The sequence below is a fragment of the Osmerus eperlanus genome, chromosome 13, assembly GCF_963692335.1.
Source record: "Osmerus eperlanus chromosome 13, fOsmEpe2.1, whole genome shotgun sequence".
NCBI classification, from domain to species: Eukaryota; Metazoa; Chordata; class Actinopteri; order Osmeriformes; family Osmeridae; genus Osmerus; species Osmerus eperlanus.
The window spans coordinates 11,843,585-11,861,211 of record NC_085030.1 but is presented as its reverse complement, the minus strand read 5'-3'; the positions used below and the strand labels follow the sequence as shown (position 1 = coordinate 11,861,211).

The following is a 17,627-nucleotide window of genomic DNA, read 5'->3' as shown; positions in this document are numbered from 1 at the left end:
TCTAGCGAGATAGCTGCCTCTAACAGAGCTTAATATGGGCCGCAAACCTCATATTTGGACATGACAAAATGGACATTTTTGGGGGAGTTTGAATTTTGTGCCATTCATTCTATCCCATGCATAAGCTATTATGAATAAATAAATAGTATTCTTCTTTACGATACCCATGTGAATATTATTGGGATAGCTGGGAGTTCTGAAAGGAACAGTATTTATAAGAGGTAGTGTATTTAAAGGGACTCTGAAATATATAAAAACTAGATCTGAAATATTGTTAACAGTAAACATTTATACTTTAACCAAGTAGCCTGACACAGAACGCAAAATTATGTAGTTTTCAAAAGAATAACCAAACTAAATAACGACTACATAGTGATATTTTACAAAAGAAAATTAGAATAATATCCCATTTTGCAAAACAACAATTCAAATAATAAGCTGTTCTGACCAAACTATGTACTGGTATAAAACATATTAAATATAATATAATCAATCAACCTAAAAAAAAGTCCTCATGCATTGTTTAACATGATCACCCTAAAATTGCTGTGTCAGATGTTTTTGTCAAACTGTTGCTACTTTTTTTGTATGGACTACATAGAAACCCATAGTCACAAAGAAACGCCCCATGTCATACAAAATAAACAAGGAACACAGGCAGGTGGATTTGGTCTGCATGATTATATATGACTGGTCATAATTATGGTTAATGGATACATCTAATAAATACGTTCGTTCCAAGAAACGTTTATACTTGAAGGTGTAGCCTCTTCAATCACGGGTAGTGTTCATACACACAATTCACAAAACCAAAAGTTTGTAATGTCCTGCAGTTGACTAGTTATTTGTTAAGTTTTACAGGTATACATTTAGGCTACTATGGCAAAGATCTTGCATTGCTTGGTAACATTATTCCTCTTTACCTCAACAATTTCAGTGTGTCACTAACCAATTAAACTGACCATCCATGTGAATAGCCTTTTCAATGGATTCAATCAAGAGATAGTATCACACTACCACGCCAAGATGTTGGCCATAATTAAAACGTTTTAAGATTGTAATGTTTCAGAAACTTTAGACTTTAAAACCTGACCTCATTGATTACAAAAAACAATGCACTATGGGGCACTGAAATAAGGTCAAATTTCCAATGAAGAATGGACTTTTGCTGGCATCGTGGGCTTTATGAGCACGAATCTACCCTACAGCACCGACCATCTGGTTAGACTTCCATCATAGTACTTTTATTGCAACTATCTCCCCTATATTGTGCCACTATGTTTTCAATATAGACTACAAGATGCGTAAAGAGAGAATGTATTTCCATTTTGGGTGGCAATAGCAAAACAGTCATAAAATTATCATGATGGACTCATTCCAAAACGTGGCTGGGAACGCGCATAGCAGGGATGAATACACTAATAGTAAATGTGCTTTGTTATTGCGCCTCAACTAAAAATTATATGAAGGCAAAACGCAATAGCGGCACAATCGAGCCGTGTCCTCTGAAGTGCGCACCATCACCGTGCGCTCTGAGATAATCAAATGAATGGCTAGTATGCTCTTGGAATCCACCTGCCGAAAAGTATAGCCGCATGCCAATGTGAAATAAGCTATGTATTTTAAATAAAGAACAAGCAATGCATACACCGTCCGGCAACATCAACATAAAGTCTGCAACACAAGCATCACAGACTTGTAAAATAGACTATTGCGCCTATTTGAAATGAAGCACATATTATTATTATAAAGCAGTGAATGTTTGTGTTTGGAAAACCACTGCTTCGTTGTGACTAATCAAGGGTCGGCTGGCCTTCAAGAAACAAAAATGTGATTCTTGCTTTGTAGAATGGATTAATGGGATTTAACCAACGTCAATAAGTTCGCTAGATTCGGTTTGATAGCACCCTGAAAGACGTGGGAGAAGTGCGGAGAATCAATCAGTTCAGGTCCAACAGAAGGCTATAGCTTATAGGCTATATCATTGAATTATATCCAGTATTCAACATATCTGTAGGTTTAAACCAACGCACACTACCAAGGAGTCCAATCTTCATGAACCATATAGGCTAGTTAACATGAGGTGAATAATCAACTGATATTAATCTACAGTAAATAAATGTCACTTATGTCTATTTAAAGTTGAGATTTTTTTTAAACACATAATGCTTACCTTCTATCCCTAGAAACAAAATATGAAAATCAATAGCAATTCCCGTCACGTAGCGACATCACTGCTTTAAAAGAAGTGCCATGAATTAGACTGAAGTGGGTAAAAGGGGACGGAAAAGATCCTCGTCGGAAGCAAGTAAAATGTCAATTAAAAAAGGTATCCACTACAGAAAATTATCCATGTTCTAAAAAATGGCTGATCCACGTTCGTATATTACAAAAAAAAAATATTGACACCGATTAACTTTGTTAGAAAGAAACGATGTTATTCCTTCTGAAATATCTTGGGTTAACTCTGGTTGAATCCCACTGAAGGAGAAACGCAGTTGGTCCAAGTCCCTTGATTTACATGAAGTAGCCTATCCTACGCGTGCTTTCAAGATCGTCCTACCTCATACTTCAAAATGAAAAGTGCTCTGAAAAAAACATAATAATTGCATCTGTGAGTTGAAGCTGTATAACGTGCGCCTAAACTTCGTTCCAAGGGCACAAAATAACAATTTAAGTTGACTACAAACTTAACCCTTGAGCCTATATGATTTTACTACTTGTTTGGTTGAGTTTTCAGGTTAGGCTACGTATAACCCAAAATACATTAACGTGGGATAGTACTATTATTTCGTCCCCCAACGGAGTTAAATGAAAGTGTGCCTCAATGCCGCATCACTAACAGGAGCCCAGTTTGGCGTTTCGCTGTAGCGGTGTGCTAAGCTGTCGATGTCTCAGTAGTATAGTATGAACTCAGTCCCTTAGTACTGCTCACCCCTCTCTCTCTGCCTCCGATTGACATCATCTCGGGAGGAGGAGCCAGCAATACATTTCAGCGCCCCTATCCTCTTAAAGCTGCACTGCTTTGAGGAGATCCCTGCAATGAGATTTAGCCGGATGAGCAATACAGACTGCTGTTTGCTCCAATCCAGGTCCAACAACCGCCTGATAAAAAGAGGGGGCACTGTTCACTTTTCTAATAAACGTTCACGTTCTGTTGGTCAGTCATAATCATCATTTTCATGGTACTTTTAAGTGATAACTGGTTAATATTATTTTGGACAATCATCTGCAATTAATATTAGTCTATAACATCCATAGTGAATGGGGATATGTCCCACATGTGTTTGGTTAGTGTCAAGCCATCTTACCATGCTACATTCTCTTATAATGTGAAAGCCAAATCCAAATGACTAACCTGAATGTGAACTCAAATACTAGGAGGGATAAATGTGTGATATTCCTGTGCATGGTGTTACAACTGTACGCTCCTGTTTCGCCCGCGAGACAAAAATGCTGCCTCCCCCTCCCTCAGTTAAGACGCACTAAATTCTAACAAATATATTTTTTAGACGCTACACATGTTATACATCGTTGGAAAGCTACGATTATTGTGCTTCCATTGAAATAAACCAATTCAAGATCAAGTCGCAATAGCAAGCAAAGTCAACGTATTTTTCCGGTGAACATTCCTTCAACAATGCCAAAGAAAAAAGTTGTACTCACCCTAAGTGGTTCAAATAGGTCCAGGTGTGCAAATCATGCCATCAAAACTTGATCTGCGTAAGTCCCAAAGGTTCAAAGTATCTAACCATGTAAAGTAATTCGTCCAAATACAATGTTTTACGTTCATGAATAGCCATTATCCTTTGTTTCATTATGCAAGTTAGCCGACGGAAGAAACAACTTGTTCACATAAAAGTGTTCTTTTCTCCGGTTAGCAACGGAGTATTTACAATATGAAGGCATCAAAATGTCCGTTGAACCCTCCCCTTTTGATTGACACCTTGTTTGACCCAATAGGAGCTTCCATGCCCCGTTGACAGCCCTCTAAAGCCAACTAGGTCTGTGCGTCCTGCAGGCTCGGTTCCAAAATGAAACAGATGGGGGGGCATTTGGTTTCCACAAGGGGGCATTTTGTATATAGTTGTTATAGAAACATATCGCTAAACTAATGGGGGGGGGGGGGTGATGAAGAAAGTGTTTTGTCCGTGTCTTCATAAACGGAGTGACTAAGTTCAGTTGAGTTCTGGATTTTAATAAGTATTATCAATCTGCAGATTGGGAGAGAAAACCAGACCTCTGACAATAAATGACAACACAACACCAGGCTTAGGTCTCAATCATGTCTCTCTCAGCTCTGAAAGCCGGAGGACCATCTTTTATAGGGCACAGGAATGTAAACATAGATAGTGACAGTCAGGCAGTAATGACGTTACAACAGTCTCAGAGGAAGAGATTCACAGCTCCCAACACATGACCACTCAGACTAGAGAGATCATAGTTGGCGCTCTCCTTGTAGTCATGACAAAGGACGTTTACTCAGTACTTTCTCCTGATCACGAACATCTATTAACCCTGACACATAGACACAATCTACTCTTATTAATAGCAAGCTTACATGAGAACATACTAACTAGTATCCAATGACTAGTTATATTGATTAGTGAATAATGTAAGCACACCGGAAATCGCTATTTCTTCCACAGTCGCACAGCATTCCATTTGGGGGGGCATTGCCTGTCTTTGAGCAGACCCTGCTTGTATGTTAAGTGGTTTTCTTGAGTAGGCCATTGGAGTTCAGCCTGCCATTGATTATCCATAGTGTTGTGCACTGTTCGGACATTCAATCACAGTTCCCCAATCCCATTCACTGATACATATGAATAGACTGTTAGACCACCATAACAGTACTTCATGTCTTCAATTAGGGAACATGGATGGAGGTCAAAGAGGTTGTGTGGCATAAGAGGCCACCTTTGTCAGTTTGACTCATCCCAACTCACTGCCCTATGTAACATATCCCTTTGTTATTTAACAGGTTTACCCTCCAGCAAGGTTTCCTAGCCAGTGGCTACTCCACCTGTGGTCCATCTCTTCCCCATCCAACCAACACTATTGGATGTCACACTTCTCAACCCCTAAGACAGAGGGGGCAGTGGGTCACATGATCGCCACTGTTCAGTACAAATAGTTTTTCACAGTCTCACTGCGACAGGAGGCAGACATCCCCTGAAGCGATAACACATTCCCATCCCCGCCCACCTGTGCACTCAAACACAAACACATCAAAGAAGAGAGAATATCAAGTATTTCTTGGAATTATTGTCTGAGCTCACGCATGGACACATAAACAAACTGGACTAAACTGTACACACATACATACACACACACACAATGAAAGAGAAGTCATACCAGTAATGTGAAAGAGCTCTGATACTGAGCATGAGGTTGCATTCTGGAACAGTTTTGGGGAATATTGATTTTAAGAATACAAAACATTCAGAGCAGCTTTCTCTCTACGAAAGAGCTGTCCATTACAGAGCTGAAGGGGGTTGATCTATGTTTTCTTAATTATATTCTTTGTCATTGAAGGATTCCTTGAAGGCGTGTTTAAAAAATGCTAATCAGAAAGCCTCACAGCCATGTATAAAGGCAAACAATTTGTCATGCATTATGCAGAGGGCAGAGGCCTATTTGCTACTCTCAAATTAACTTTCAGAGACAATTTATTAATTTCTGATAAATTGTGGAAATCGCCTATAAAGCAGAGATTGCAGAGTTCTCAGTACTTGAAGGTGTTTCATCAAATCACATATTCCTAAGCTTCAACACAATGCAAAGTTTCCTTTGTGTATATAACACCTATATATACACCTATATATATAGGTGTACTTAAAAGTTGAGACAAAGTCAATAGCATGTGTTCCAGTGTGTTAGTAGTAGTAGTTCTCAGTACTTGAAGGTGTTTCATCAAATCACATATTCCTAAACTTCAACACAATGCAAAGTTTCCTTTGTGTATATAACACCTATATATACACCTATATATAGGTGCACTTAAAAGTTGAGACAAAGTCAATAGCATGTGTTCCAGTGTGTGTCTGCCACAGGCCACTGTTCGACTCATGATTGATTATCCATGGCTTAGAGAAACCTTACTCACTGTTGCAGCAAAATACAGCAGATGAAACCTGAAGATAAGCTGATGTTTCACTTTCTCTTATCTTGTTTTAGTCCATGTGTAAAAAAAGTATGTTTTTGTTAACAATTACAGGTTGAAAGACAAAAATCCAATTCACACCTCTCAAAGTCAACCGTTAGACAACATTTGTCACATACTGTAATAAGCGCATACTGTACTGCAGTAGCCTAGTTGCTGATTTCCAAGATATTTAAAATAAAAATGGGAACAGATAGACTCGGCATGAGAGATGCAACATTGGCAGGCAGGCTTTTGTTTTCTCCCTAGATATGATCAAATGAGTTTGTCTCAACGGTGACTTTAATCTGCATGCGGTAGGCCTCCCCCACTGAAACCATGACTTGTTACATAAACCTGGAGGATAAATAATTGGGAGAAAATAGCAGACTCACTAATATACCTTATCAGTCTGGCACAGACAGCCATGAAGAGGGGGTGGGGGTTGTCTAAATTGCAAGGTATGCCTCAGTGTATTAACATTCAGGTTACTTCTAAATGAGATTGATCATTTATCCACTATTTCAGATGGCAAGTCTGCAATGTTTTAGAAGGTTAACCTGAGAGGTGGGAAGTTGGTCTCCAATATGAATTTTAATGATTTCAATACTTAAGTCATAATATGTTAAATTGTAGGGCTTTTACATCTATGGTGTATGCAAAAATGATTTGAATAGGTTGAAGGTAGAATATGTTGACATTCTGTTGTTCCTTTTTTGCCCTTATGGGCTGGGTTCGTGTCCATAGCAACATTCAAGATCCTTATATTATAACAAAAAATCAATTTTTTTCTCTTCTGTCTTTTTGGGATCTCAGGAGACATACATTTGACAGAATAAGAAATGACAGATCAAGGACAATCCAGTATTTTCTTTTTCGTCAACAACAAAATGGGGAACACCAGGAAACACTAAGAGGGAGAACAGAGGGGAAGAGTTACAATTTGTGAACAATACAACATGCATGCCTTCAGTTTCGTCCAGAACACCAGACAGGTACTGCAAACGGAAAGGCCTTCGGGCGTGACCATCCTCGGTTCAGAAGAGAAGTCCCTCATCAAAAATATCTTAATACAGAAAACACCAGAAGGCCATACGTCTTTCAGAGAGATTGATAGGTGAGTTTAATAAAGATTAATAAACCTTTATTAATTTCACAAATCATGAAATATATAAGTATACTGATCAGCATCATTTTCTACTTGATGGGTAATATCAATCATAAATACATCTAATGTGGAATGTCTGGCTATTGTTTAGGTTGTGGAATTGAAAGTCATGGTTGTTGTCACAAAAATATTTTGAGTGTGGGTTAGGTTCGTGAATGTACTCTAAGCCATATTGATGTTTGATTAGTGTTGTATGTTTGATTTTCTACAGTCCTGAAAAAAACATTGCCTGACCACAGGTTTTAGACCTATGTGCATTGTCTAAACCACCTTAAGCCAAATGTTTGCTGATGCTGACTATTGTTTGTTTTACTGTCATGGAAGCCTGACAGCCCTGGTGTGAAGTACAAGAAACTATAATTCACAGCACTGGTTTCATCTTACAGTATGAAATCTTAGAACCCTTCTGTGGCGCTGAACAAGAGTTGTCATACCTTACAATATTTAACACATTTTGCCAGAATCAGATGAGTGTTTTTAGATACTGGCTCTGTCAAATGAACATGACATGGACCAACAGAAAGCATTGTTTGCATTATTATTGGACCCTCTGCCATTTCAGCTTCTCTCGACCACTTCAACTGTTGCCATGACATTTCTGTGATAAACGATTGTGATGACATGTAAACTGGTAAAACATTCAGTACCGCATTGTGGTCTTAAAGTTAAGTTCAGTTCACATCAGTGTAATATGACTACTTCGTTTGGGCTATTTCATACTTTACAGTAAACATGGCAAGTATTTGTAAGTGCTCTGGTTTCAAATCCCTTCTAAATACGTACCACACGTGGAAAGATACTAAACGTCAAATATTTACTTTCACAATTTTACTATAAAAATGGTCAATGTGAAAAGCTTGTCAGATATTCCTGTATTGAAACCTTGCAACTCTCCTGGATAGAGGCTAATGAAGGCCCTCCACTGAGTGGCATTTATTTATAAGAGACCAATTAGAGAATACCCAGGACTGTGAGCAGTGCCCATTATTGTCTCTATAGATATCCTCACCTAACATCACACGGAAAAAAACAAATGGGCTTATGAGCCACAATACGTTATAAGGGATCTGGATTCCAATTCACAAGCAATGTGTGTTTGTACCTTTCCGTGACTTTGATAGAAGCTCTATCAAAGTCACGTTTTCACCAACTAACTAGAACACCATTCTAGTTATAAGTGCAGTGATTTACATCAAAGTCAGATATTTTGATAGAATATAGTTGATAGAATTGTTTTGGTATTGTTTTCAAATATTTCAATATAAATGGAGACCCCAAACAAACAACACTTTTTTTTAAATCACAGATCACGTTTGAACGTTTTAAGGAGTAGTTGGTCATAACCATCAAAATAATATTTAGCTTGATGTACAGTATATTTACATAGTAGAGTTGTGGTAGTGAATTGAGAGTTTGTTGTCATAATGTTGGTGTACCTTTTTCACGAGCAAGAGACAAGTGTTTGTTCTGTGCAGTACATTTGAATAGAACCGGTGTTAATGTTGTGCAATTTGGCCCATTTTTTACCTACAGTACAGTGCTTGAACATCTGTTTTCTGTGACAGTGTAGTGCAAGATCAATTTGTTATGTGTGCATGCATTACACAGTTCTCACCTTTGTGAGAGAAACGTTGTTTTCCTGAGGAAAGCAGACACAGGCATAATGATCCTATCCTTCTATATATATTTGTATATCACTGTTGTACGGTGCATTGTAAAAATTCCACATGCCAAAGAGAGTCACATGATGGCATTCTGCTTTAAGTCATGCCATTCTAGCATAAGCAAAATCTACACATTTAAGGTATGTACAGTATTATGGAAATATTTCCTTGTTTCTAATCTGGGAAAGTTTGAATGTATTTTCCCTCATGGAGACCTGGTTAATTCAGACATAAAACACTTGTTTATTGTAGTGCCGCTAATCTGGATGGACTTGTCATCGTCTGGCTTTGCATGGGAAGGTCAAGGAATTGATTTCAAATACATTTTTATGAGCTGAAGATTTCAATCTTAATGACAATCCTTTGTAAGGTCAGGGTCTGGACTGGCCTGGGTGGCAACAAAAGCAGGTGAAATGAATTGCGTGAAGTGACTATAGGGAAGTCCTCAATCAGCTAGTGTTGGCCCTGGTAGCCTCTCTCTCACACACATATACACAAACACCCCACATACACACTCACACAGACACACATTTCTTTCAAGCAGTTTCTCTCTTTCAGTCTCTCTGTCTCTTTGCCTCTCTCCCTTCTTTGTCTCATATTATTGAACTGCAAGCTGACCATACCATTTTAACTAACAGGCACATGCAAAGACTAATGCATACAAGTATCCCTCTTTTAATTTCAGGTTTGACAAAAAAAGAAAGAATAATGCCCAGATAATTACTAAGGAGTCATTTATTGGGCTCCATTATCCCTTCCCAGATGGCCTTATGCTTGATGTTCCTGTTACGTTGTGTTGCATTTTTCCTGTTTTGAAAGAGCTGTGTACACAACCATTGTTTGATTACCAAAATTGAAGGCAATGCTTGTAAACTGTGGTTGCCTGTTGGTGCCTGTGGCTAAAGACATGGAAATGCTGAGACAATGTGTTCAACAACCTTTTACGTCCCTAGGTCTTCTAGCGTTGTAGCCTCAATCTTTAAAAAAAAAAGACAACATAGCATCTGGAAGTCTCCGAGCAATGGCAGTTTGGCAGTATTGTGTGTTTGGTCTACCAATCTAAACATAAAATGTCAGGCTTATGTTATAGTCTTGGTTAAGATAACTGTTTTGATATGTCAAGGGGATAGGGTTGAAATACTGTCCTTACAAAACTTCAAAACTTCAACTTCTCTTCATGTAGTGCAATTACAGTAAGAGTCTTAGTCAAAGCGGCTGGTGTGAAATAGGCCTGAGGAGAACCTTCCTCACCTTGGTGTTGTTGCCCCGATCAGGAGGACCAAACACAGGAAAGCAAACAGGGATCCAGGAACAATGCAATTAATACGCATGAAGAAGAAGAAGAAGTAGCTACACTAAGCATCAAATATGTCTGATCGCAAATTGTACAGGACCAAGGTGGAAAGTACTGTGTGGTGACAGTAATTAAATAATTGGAATTATGATATCAAAATATACTGACAACCAGACAATGTAGTAAGCTAGCCACTGCACCTCATGTAAAGCCATGGCTGGGGAGCAGTGTGAAGGAGAACAAGGAAATACATTTGTTCATTTTCAGTTCCTGAAAGCTATGCAACTATATACTTTTGTAAAAACAATATATGCTTTACTCTACCTAAAATAAAAAAACTGGATTCTGAAGAAATATGCAAATTCAAAGTCACATGAGGTGACTGATTCCAAAGAACAGCCTTTTTGCCTCATTTGTAATGTTTTTGCATTTGAGAGCATAACAGAAAGTCAGAAACATTAACTAATATGTAAATACAATACAGATCCATGTATATATATATACACACATATATTTATATATTTATATATATACAAACACACACACTATACCGTCCCTTGCTGTATGAATATATTGTCCCTGCCTGTGTTTTTGTTGTGCAAGTGTGTGTAACCAAATCATCAATCAGGCATTGAGCTTATCTTCGACCTCCACATCATAATTTGTTTTTATCACCATTATATATATAAATATTATTTATTTATTCAAAAAATTTGGTACAAGACTGATTTACAAAGTGAGCACATTTCTCAACAAGTCCACAGTTTGGAAATTGTTGAGATTGGAATATCATGTAATTATTATTACATTTGTGATGATCATGCACTCATGAAGGGTTCCTTGTCCAGCAAAACCCTACAAAACAGTTCACTAACTGAGTTCTAGTGCTTTGCATGCAATGCCATGGAAACAGGATGGGATGTAGTTCCCATCCTGTCCCCCTGTCTAAGTCACATCAGCAAGCATCAATGTACAATGAAGCAACACAGTCAAAGGGATTCACCTGTACTGACTCAATGTACAGTACCTTCAGGAACAGTATGTCGGTTTGCTGTCAATAAAGTATCTTCACTATACAGTACTCAGTGACTTACAGTAGATCTATCTGTCAGTCAGTCAGTCAGTCAGTCAGTCATATTAGCAATCTAAGTGGGATTCGATCATGTGGAGTCTCTGTGAGGGAGGGGATTTGTCTCTGGCAGTATCCGTCCATCAGTGGCAGAATGTTGGGTATTGATTTAGTGTCTGGAAGCCCTACAGAGTACATTTGGGAGTGACAACCTTGAGACTCAGCTCCAGTCCTGATGTGACAGACATACCACAAAGATGCAGGAGAAGGTGCTCTTCACCACTCCATTTTCCAGTGCACAAAATATATACCAAATGGGGTTTCTGTGTGATGCATGTGATCTTAATTCAGAAAAATTCAGCAAACATTGTGATTAAAGAGGACAGTTTTTTTTTTCATCCATGGGGGTTTCATTGTGCATGGTTGGTGCAGCCTACACATAGACCTAATGCTGCGTGTCTGGCTTCTTGGATGCTAGTCAGCCCTGGATGGTGTGTCCTCCTTTCGCATAAACACACACACGCACACACACACATGCACACACACACATACACACACACACATACACACATACATCCCATAGGAAATATAGGAAAGGCATTTCTAGACAGAAAACCAAAGCAGTCTTTGTCATTTACTGTAACATAATAGCTTGTGATTAAAGTCAAATTTCATTGTTTCATTCTTAAAGAAAGCGACACATGATATACAGTACACCCAACCCCACCACAACCAAGAACCCTGGCAGTACACATTGTCAAAAAGCATAATAACCTTGAAGGGCCTGTTGCTTCTCCAAATATCCCACACAATACAGTGATAAAGTACTGTGCTATCTTTCATCTGATAGTGCACATGGTGTAGTTGTTGACTAACTTTAGAATCTGTGGAAACGTTCTCGCCTGCAGCATTGGACGGACGAGTCAGAAATATTCTGACTCCTCTTGTGTTGCCTCAGAAACAGTTGGGCCTCTTGATCATCAAGCGGCTCTTCTTGGAAAGACAGCAATTTATTTCAATGCCACCCGCTATTATATATTTTATTTTTTGGATATCAAAGTGAAAAAGAAATGATTAAGAATAGCACAACAATACATGACAAACCATGTCTTGATTGTCTAAAGTTCTGAAAACATTTGATCGAAAAAGCAACTTTGAATACCGATCCACTATCCTTTAATGCTTTTCTTAGAGAAAAAAAGGTTTACTTCTTCGTCTTTTTCTGTTTATTAACAAGGACCTTAAGTCACACCCTCTAGTTTGTGAAGGCAATAATGGGAAGCACACTCTGTTTTGTTGTTTGTGATTTAAATGGCTTCTGTTTGAAGTGTGTGTGTTTTTTGAAGGAGGATTCGGCTTGTAACCATGACTTTTTTTTTGTAAGAGATTTACATAAAAAACTCTCAGTCTGGTAACTTTTGAACAGATTCTGGCTGAAGTAGACTTAGAATGGGAGACAAAATGAAAGCCTCAAGGGTGTAGGGGGTGAGAGGGGGGTAGCTGAGCCTTAGCTGGTTTGTGTATGAGAGCAGCAAATCCGACTTGGTTGGTAAACAGAGGCTTCGGGGACTTCTCTCCTTTTGCATACAGGCTGCTGGGGACTAGTCGGAACCCTCTGTGATTCTAATAGTGTAAGCTCATTGAAATCGCCGTATAAAATGCCAATAAGGCTGCCTGCCACAAGAAACACTCTTCTGTGGGCTGGAGCTGTAAGCTCCCTTCACAGTAAACTTTGTATTCTAACGCCATACTCTTTCTGCTCAGGAGTTCCGCAATTATGTCATTATTTTCTTTCTTTTTTTCTTACATTTAAGTATACTCTTTGTTTTAGGGGGTTGTGTCAAGAGATGTGGTGAGACCAGATTTAACCATGCACCTGGTCCAAGTGTTTTTCACAGATAAAGTTGCAACCCTTAATCCACTGCAGGTAAAGTCAAAATAGTGGAAACCATCAGGCTTATCGCTGTAGGCTCAGAATGCTGCAAAGGAAGCTCATGTGCTTTGGTGTCGATCTGCTTATGCACAGACCCTATTGAAGTTCTGAGAAAACAGGCCCCTAGTGATCTGCTTTCTGTTCTTTCTTTTACAGGAAAACACCTGTAATTTGTCTTCATCAACTTGTATGGACACCCGGCCAACAGAAGCCAGACCGAAAAGTATCAAATCAACAGCACATTTTTCAGAAAATGGCAGATCCAATTTTATAAACGTCCCTGAGGCTTCTCCCTAACCGTCAGTGTGCTGACCCCTCACTCATTCTACAGCGCTACACTAGGCCTAGGTGAAGCTTTTGAAGATTGTCCTGTCTGTTTTGTAGCCTAGTGTGATGTGCCTCAATGAGAGGGATCCCTAACGAGATGTCGCAATGACGTTTGAATGTACGATGGAATCCAAAGACATGCAAACCTCCTCACTAAATTGCCAACAATGAACATGAGACAGGAGAGATTGAGTCTACCTTCTGTTTCGACGCTAGGCGAAATGGTGCTGTCTCGTTTGCCACTCATTGTGATGTGATGAGCTATAAAGAAGAGGAGAAGAGTAATTAAACATGGTTTTGAATTCGGAAACGTGTAAACTTCATGATGACACAGCATCCCTTTCTTCTTAAACTACAGAACATATGTCTTCAATCCCAGTTTTAATGATTTGCTGATGAGAGTAACCAGGTGTGCTAATGTCAGGCAAGTTACATTAAGTGTAGACTGGAGAAGCCCCAGGATGCCTATGTTCTGGATGAGAAGGCTTGACATATGACAATTGGATGATGTGTGAGGTTATAGTTGTTTTTCACATCATTAGTCACTCAAGAGGTTTAGATGAGGTGGCATACTAAAAGTTGAACTGTTGGTAACCGGTGTCACCATTGTTTACACTGTCTTAATGACGATAAAAAAATAAAATAAATTTTCCTCTGCCAGCAATACCACAACATAAATCCATTGATGTTGGTGTGGCTTTAAATAATATGCTTGTCATTAAGTGCTCATCTGGTCAGGGATTGATTTGTTTGTGCTGTATTGCTGAGGGCATGGATTATTTCGATTATTTCTCTAACCACCTTTCATTCATGCCAATCAAAGTATAGCTGTAAAAATGTGATATGAACTAATTCCAAACTGAGAGACAGTGTGGCTAATGCAAGAATATTTGATGCCTTTTGCTAAAGTTATCAAGTACATTTACATTTAGTCATTTAGCAGACGCTCTTATCCAGAGCGACTTACAGTAAGTACAGGGACATTCCCCCCGAGGCAAGTAGGGTGAAGTGCCTTGCCCAAGGACACAACGTCATTTGGCACGGCCGGGAATCGAACTAGCAACCGTCGGATTACTAGCCCGATTCCTTAACCGCTCAGCCACCTGACTCCCAAGTACATACTAAAGTTATCTTGTACATACTTATATTGAGTTATCAAACTTGTGAAATGTGTGATACTGTACCCTATTCACTTTGTATCCTAATCCATACAGGTGTACATCACAAAGAGGACATTCACTCCAGATTTTAACTCAGCAGCCAAATCTTTATATTGAAAACAACCAATGAACAAGACTGTTGCCTGCGAGCGGATGTGGGATGAGATAGGAGACAGATACAAGAAGTAGGGAGATGGAACGGAGAACGGAGTGTGAGAAGCATTGAAGCAAAAACGCAGCAAGGGAATCTGCCAAGGAATCAAAGTGCTGACAAGTTGAAGGGGGAGGATTCAAATGCACAAACACACAGTGTTTTTCTGTGACCCGTGGGCGGAAGAGCACAGCCCTAATCGAATTCCGCTTAGCTATTTTCAAACTCAGGCTGGCATGTAAAACACTGTTTTGCAGGTGTACCAGTCTGCCCTGAAAGAGGATAGTCAACCTTAGATTTTGAGCACAAGGTGATAAGACTTGAGAAGCAGAGGCACAGAAAGTACCATCCAAAGGAACTGAGTTCCTTTCAGATTCTGCAAAAAACTTCAGAATCTTAAAAATGTGTAAATAAGAAATACTTTACTTTTAAACAAGAATTATATAAAAAATTACGATTCTCATGTTCTTTTCATATTGGGGATTCCACCATGTACTTAGAAGAATTTATTGTAAATATATTGACATCTGGAGTAAAAATAATTATTACTTTTGGGTTTTGCAGAAGTCATGATGACAACAATTTATGTGTATGTTTTCATGTTAAAACCAGCTACAATCAACAATTTAATGGAACTCTTTAAAACATAATTCATAATTGAATACCTTTGTTGTTTGTTTTATTTAATGCAATGTAACACATTTTTCCACATCCAAATGTCATCTTTTTTTACTTCAAACCGGACATAGTGGGAATATGATTGTGATTTTGTGTTGATAAAGGATAGGTGACATGAAAATCAATTATATTTTGTGGAGAAAAACAATTACAATTAAAACAGGATAAAAGTAAGAGATAATGATTGCTTGAATAATAGTTATCTTTGCCAATTATCCCTGGCTTATCAGTGGTGATACGGCCACAACACTGAGCAGAATAATGATTAGAAAGTGACATTTGGCTCTCCTTGCCTTGTCCTCCTCTAGCTTCAGTAAAAATTCTAACAAACTATCCATTATTCTCAAGGGCCAAAAAACGCTGACTTCCTAAGTATGTTTTTTTACCTCAACATACATAGACTATACCATACATAGACTATACCATACATAGACTATACCGATAGATAATGCACCAAAAAGACAGAAGTTTGTTTTAGGAAAACTCAAAACTCAATAGAAACATGAAATGTTGCTATTAGCTCTCCTAGTCACAGCCAAATACAAACGGGCAGAACCTCAGTTGAAAAAAGCTACCTTTAATATTGTTAACCATCATCCAACAGTTTACTCATACCCTGCACGTATCGTTGCTTTGTACTCTTGCCCCGATTCCTATTCTTGAAATAAAATCAGACCGAAAGCATAGAAAATGCCAAGGGATGCCAGTCCAAAGGTTTACCACCAAACAACATCTATCATGGGAGTGTACACCTGCTGGGGACCCAGATGTGCTCTGGCACTTTTTTACAGGGTGACTGGTAATGCAGTTCCCCAGGGCCTCATCCCCACAGCTGCGAGCACAACAACGACCGCCTCATCTACACATCTGAGCTTTCCTTCACTGGATTAGGTACAGTATAACATATTTCTATACTATGAATGGTACACTTGGACTTACAGTCTGAAATTCAGGGGTAGGAACACAATCTAACAAATGGAAAATGTTCTACCACCTTGACATCGCTCGAAGCATACCATATGTGTTTTGTTTCTTTTTTTTCTTTTTTTGTTTTCTCTCGGATGTTTGAAGAAGTGACTGAAATGCGCCATTTGATGATTTATCTGGCGGTCTTGATCAAGCATCTGTTACATGTTTTGTTCAATAACCAGTTGAAATAGTCCTAAGGGGGATATTTATCAAGGGCACATAAGTTGTAGTACCCTTTGGAACACCACATTTATAACACAACATTTCCGTCATGGAGCATCACCAGATGGGTTCTTTAAGTGTTCATTTGATATGAGTAAGTCGGCCTTCAACTGATGGCTATTGACGGGGAGTTGAGATAAATCAGTGCCTGCTAGGGATGGCATGAAAAGCGAGGCAGAATAGTTCACATTAGTTTTGTCTCTGGTGGTCAACTGACAGGCCAAAGAGACTAAAGGAAATGTTTAGGGGTTGCAAAAAAAATGCAAAGTGCTCAAAAAAAATCTTGGAGACATACAGTGGAATCTTACACAAGACCATGAGTGACTTGTATTATTGGAGAAAACGACCAAGAAATCGACCCATCCTATGTTGAAGGCAGCGTAATGTTTCCTCCCAATCCAGCACGGATCCACCAGGGAGGGATTGTGGATTGGGATCAGTGTGCCATCCACGACACCAATCACCCGGGGGATCCCAGCCATGGCATGAAATCCACGGTGGACCTGGCGGACCTCGTCCCGTATGGTGGGCATTCTGATGTGTGTCCGGGCATGGCGCAGGAGGATCGGTGTCACGGCTGCCACACTCCGTGAAACCGATGCCTTGCTGAGGCCGGTGCCGTCCCCAACCACCTCCAGGAAGCTCCCCACTGCGTAAAAACGCAGCGCGGCCAGGAGCTGCACCTCCGGGCTGAGGGCAAAATTGCATCGGGTTGCCCTCTGACGAGGCGTTGGATCTCCACACGGGGAAGCCGGTACTTGGACTGGACAGCCCGGTCCGACAGCACATTTAGTGGGAAGAAGTGCTGACGCACATAGGCATTTATATAAACTGTCTGGCTTCGCGCACG

The 17,627-nt window shown here is 39.3% G+C and overlaps 1 protein-coding gene across 2 annotated transcripts in view; it reads right to left on the bottom strand.

Annotated features, from left to right (window-relative positions):
- Positions 1–2,907, bottom strand: part of pcdh11 (protocadherin 11) — a 106,896-nt gene extending 103,989 nt beyond the window's left edge. For both annotated transcript variants that reach the window (XM_062476481.1, XM_062476482.1), the window contains exon 1: positions 2,174–2,907. The gene's annotated coding sequence lies outside the window, so the exon portion shown is untranslated. The remainder of the gene's footprint in view (positions 1–2,173) is intronic.
- Positions 2,908–17,627: the final 14,720 nt, after the last annotated feature.